This window comes from Eptatretus burgeri, chromosome 11 (assembly GCF_056783735.1).
Source record: "Eptatretus burgeri isolate ZD-2024b chromosome 11, Ebu_testis_v1, whole genome shotgun sequence".
Taxonomy (NCBI): domain Eukaryota; kingdom Metazoa; phylum Chordata; class Myxini; order Myxiniformes; family Myxinidae; genus Eptatretus; species Eptatretus burgeri.
Window position 1 is genome coordinate 92,780,764 of NC_140971.1, and position 5,272 is coordinate 92,786,035.

At 45.1% G+C, this 5,272-nt stretch overlaps 1 protein-coding gene across 4 annotated transcripts in view; it reads right to left on the reverse strand.

Moving 5' to 3' along the window:
* Positions 1-4,534: 4,534 nt before the first annotated feature.
* Positions 4,535-5,272, reverse strand: part of LOC147017664 (uncharacterized) — a 22,158-nt gene continuing 21,420 nt past the window's right edge. For all 4 annotated transcript variants that reach the window (XM_085847421.1, XM_085847419.1, XM_085847422.1 and 1 more), the window contains one exon: positions 4,535-5,272. This exon is cut by the window's right edge and continues 1,401 nt beyond it. The gene's annotated coding sequence lies outside the window, so the exon portion shown is untranslated.

A 5,272-nucleotide genomic window follows, 5' to 3' on the forward strand; every position in this document is an offset into this window, starting at 1 on the left:
AGATGTCATTGAAAGCCTGGATCTCAGTTTTGACCCAGAGAATCCATAATCCCAGCGGCTCCGACTCCTCATTCAGCACCTCTAGGACCCCCAATATGATATCTAGAGTCTCCGCAAAGATGACTGCATCACCTGCGAAATCAAGGTCAGAGATCTTGACATTCCCAAATGATGCACTGCAGCTTGATCTCTCCGATATGCTCCCCAGAATTCAGTCCAGACAAGCGCTGAAAAATGTGGGGGCCAGTACACACCCCGACGAACTCCAGTAACTGGAAATAACCCGGAGATGGTACCAGCACACCTCACAGCACTCTCAGTACCAGAGTATTGTTCAGACATCAAATCGATCAGTTCTGGCGGCACCCCACGAAGACCAAGAATCCTCCAGAGGGCATCCTGATTCACTGAATCAAACTCTTTACAGAGATCAACATAGGCTGCAAGCAGCCCCTGCCGAAACTCTCGTCTGTGTTTGATGAGGACCCGAAGAGCAAGGATACGGTCAATCGTTGACCTCTTTGGTGTAAAGCCTGACTGCTCTGGGCACTGGTGCTCAAGCAGATGGTGGCGAACCCTATGAAGAATCATCCGAGCAAAGACTTTGCCCGGCCCTGAGAGCAGCATCACCCCTCGGTAGTTGTTGCAGTCTTAGCGATCGCTGTTGCCTTTCCAGAGAAGAACAACAAGGCCCCTCTTCCAGTCAGTTGGGATGATGCCTGTGTTCCAGGCAGAGCACAGAACTGCATGCAATGACATGAGTACAGCATTTCCACCAGCCTTGAGAAGTTCAGCATGGATGCCACAAATCCCAAGAGCTTTACCCCATTTCAACCGGTTCACCGCAGCCTTCGTTTCCACAAATGATGGTAGATCACAGTTGATTGGAGGGACAACAATAGGGATAGTAACACCCCTGACATCCAACTCAACAGCTGGTGGATCAGCCTGGTACAACCGCTCAAAGCAACCAGCCCAGCGCGCCTTCACTTCGGACTCCTCTGTCAAGAGCCTACCACCCTCTGTTCTAACTGCAGTACACTAAGGGATGGGCTTGGAGGCACGCAATGCGCGAATTCCTCTGTAAGCAGGATGAGAATCACTTGACCACAGGTGATGCTCTACCCCCTCACAGATTCCTCGCACAAAGGCCTCCTTGTCCACCCTCAGTGCACGTTCAGTTTTACGCCTTAACTCCCTGAACAACTCAGCTCTGCCATTCTTCCTGGCCCTGCGACTCTTGTCAATGGTATCCAGTGTCCTTCTTCGCCTGACGGTGCCTTCGATGACATCCACCGGCAACATCAAGGATGGTGGTCTTGAAGGTATTCCACAACTCTTTAGGATTCCCAAAAGCACTCAGACCCTCCATGTTCTCCACTCAGCCTGTTCACAAACTCCACAGCTACCCGCTCATCCTTGAGCTTGCCAACTTCCAGCCTTGGTTGGGATGATACCATTCTCCTAGATTTAAGCTGAAACTTCAGAGTTGCTACCACAAGCCTGTGGTCGGGATTGAGGAAATTAGCACTCTGGTAGACCCTGCAGTTCTGGATCATCCTCCAGTGACCATCGAGCACATGGTCAATCTCCTTTGCCACACCAACAGCGTTGGAATACCAAGTCCAACGACGAGCCTGTGGGCGCTGAAACTATGAACCGGCCACCCTAAGTCCATGACTTGTTGCAAAGTCAAGGAACTGAGTGCTCTTCTGGTTCACAGTCCAGGCCCATGGGGACCAACACGTCTCATAACCATCCCTATCAGTTCCAGTCGATGCATTGAAATCCCCCGACGAGAATGGTATCTCGCCTGGGGCACTGATCAACCAGACTTGAGCGTGGCATGGAATGCGTCCTTCACGGTGAGACAATTCGCCTCAGTCGGAGCATATACAGAGACCAGAGAAATGGCACCGAAGGAGTGACGAATCCTTAGTTTCATAATATGCTCGATGACCAGTGTTACCTCAATTATCATTGGAGTCAGTTTATTAGACACAGCTACAGCAACTCCTTGGGTATGGTAACCATCAGAGCGACCAGAACAATAATAGGTGTTACCACCCGCCATGATCTTGCCACTATCCAGTCTCCGAACCTCAGATATTGCTGCAATGCTGATGTTCAAACAGTTGAGCTGAGATGATAATCCTCTCTTTGGGATAGGGCATTCCAGGCACCCACCCAAAGGGACCACCTCAGGTTAACCTGAGGAGACCGCCATCTGGTGGCAGACACCTCAGCACCATCCCGACACACACTACCGCAATCTGACCCCAGGTTACCCCATGGTTTTCCTCCTATCATCAAAGAGTGGGGGTCCCGAAGGCTTTGCCCCAATGTTGTCATCCGGTGAGCTGCTCTGCGAAGAGCAGCTGCACAGGAGGGTCTCCCATGGTGTGGGTTTTCAATTTTCTTTGCGTTTTTCTTGTGTTTCGCAGAGTAAAGTGTTTTACGGTGGCTGGAGTGCAAATCCTGCCACCAAACTCCTTAAAAAGTAACCCAACTGCAGGAGGACGTCCGCAGACAGTTTGGCACGAGATATGGATGGCCGTTGGCTCACAAAGAGTTCCTCCTTCCTTTGACAGGTTTTGTTTTTAATCCTGCTGGGTGTCCATATCCATACACCCTCCTCACCAGGAAACCTGGTGGAGGAGATGATTTAGTTGCCTTTAAAGGAAGAAATATTTTATTCAGGGAAGATCAAGTTTGGGAATATTGTCAAAAAGGAGAAGGGATAGAGAATGAAGGAAGAACTATGCACAGCAGGTTGGGTTCGTTTTTTGTTGTTTTTGAGGTGAAGAAGAGTTTGCATGCTTGTTTGGAGCGAGGAGGGTGGTTTAAGAAGAGGCATCAGACATAATACTTGGGAGCAAAAGAGCAAAAAACACAAAGCATGTGCAATGAAAAAACAGAGGCAGAAGTAGCAAGCCGATTATCCCAGCCCGAGAGTAGGCCAGACTTTGCCAGAGACAAAAATTCGACAATTCAACACACTCCCAGCTTTCCACCTGCCCTGCACTTCCCCCCTCCCAGCTTTGCACGCACCTCCTACCCCCCCCCCCCAGCTTTGCACACACCTCCTACCCCCCCTCCCCCAGCTATGCCATAGCCTCACCCTCCCAACTGCATCATCAATACACTTGGCTTGGTGGATATAATTAGTGCATTCCTAATGCATGTGTGAAAATTGGCAAATCTGTTTGTTCTTGAATGACTGAGTTATTGGAGATGCTGAAGCATTAGCATGGTACCTCCTCGTCATGGCAGTCAGAAAAACGTTCCTACATCTGGTTTTATGGTGCCACAGAATTTGTTGGGCTTACTCTTCTGATGTTATCTATATTCCAACATAAGATGTAATCTGGTAATCCGATGTTATGCGGTAATCCATTGCAATACCAGGCAGAAAAACTGAAATCACATATTTGTAATAAATATTTATTACTTCACACAAAATAGTAATTGATGAAGTGCAGTAAAACCCCAAAAAAATCAGATATTTGGCAAACAATTTATTTTCGTAAGAATAAAAAAATGGCGCTTTATTTCAACTCAAAAGTATAATTTGATATGAAAGTGTTGATGGATATGCTTGTGTCCGCTTTAGATATCAACTCACTGTTACATTTGATCTCAATTAAAAGCAGGGGCATCCTGGGGGGAAAGAGTGGGTAGTCACCCCACCAATCATATAAAGTCTGAGTGAAGATATAATTTCACTCCACCAAAAAAAACATTGGTAATAATGCATGATTATCCCAAACACTAACTTTGAATAATGCATGACATCCAGCATGAAAATACATATTGAGCATCTGTGATGGCACCCCATCAACTTGCATCCAATATACGCGTAGACCAGGCCGAAGCGCGCTAGCGCATGTTTACTTCCACAGTTCATGAAGTGTGCTTTTTACGGTTGTATGCACTCACATATGGTTTAGCTTCCTCATTGTAACGCTGAGTATCAGAAGCAGCACATCTTCAACTGGTCTCATTAGTTTGCCCACACATGAACCTTTATTCAAATTCAAGCTGTTTTAAGGTAGTAACACATGTGACGGTTCAGTATACGGTAAATCCCCATGTCGAAGACAAACTTTTTTCCCCCCAAGAAATTGAGGGGAAATAAGGGGTTTACGGCGTGCGTTTTGTGTACAGGGACTGTCCTTGAGGTGTGAGTCAGCTGTGTTTTCAACCCCGTAACAGCAGGAGGCTGCAGCTCGAGTTCACATAGCGATACCAGGCCAGCGTACACCATCGTAGACAGAATTTTTTTGTTCATTTTTAAGTAAGATCAAGTTGTAACAACATGGAGGGGTGTATTAAAAAAAAAAAACACAAACAACATACATGTGCTGATGAGAGAGAAAGAGAGAAAGAGAGAAAGAGAGAAAGAGAGAAAGAGAGAAAGAGAGAAAGAGAGAAAGAGAGAAAGAGAGAAAGAGAGAAAGAGAGAAAGAGAGAAAGAGAGAAAGAGAGAAAGATATATATATATATATATATATATATATATATATATATATATATATATATATATATATATATATCAGATGCTTCAAACTCAAGTTGTCATCTGCAAAATGATTTTCAAAGGGCAAATGACCTTTGACATATTGAACCCAAAATTGAATCAGTTCATCTTTGTATCATAGTTGATACTTGCGTCGAGTTTGGTTGAAACCCCTTCTGTAGTTCACAGGTTATTGTAGTCACCAAAATCTGCTACACACGGACGGACAACCCCAAAAAATAATGCCTCTAGCCTCTGGTTGCAGGGGCATAATTTTTTTTTTCGCAATTCATCACAAACCCATATCTAAAGCCAATCTTTTCACATTCTGTGGTGGTACTTTCATACTGAGAAAAAAGAGGGACTGTAATTGTATTGGAAATTTTCTATCATGGTCTTGAAGTTCAGGTAATGGTTTTGTCAAAAATACTTCACCAATGAGTGACTCCTTTCTTTTTCCACTTTGAAAGCTGAATTAGAAATGTGCAGACATGTATGTATTAGGGGGGGGGGGAGTGGAAATTAATCAAGTGTAAATGTGCACAAATACAAAAAATACACACAAATCAATGAACCATTCATGTGAAACCACATACAAGTATATAATAGCTTTGGGCTCAAAGGATATCTTAAAGGAACACCTTTGAGCTGTCTTGTCTGGGTTCCAATCTGTGTCCCCAATGTTTTGCATGTAGGATGATGCCTCAAGGTTGTGTCATCATTCAGAAGTATGTTAAGTCGGGTGTCCCATCT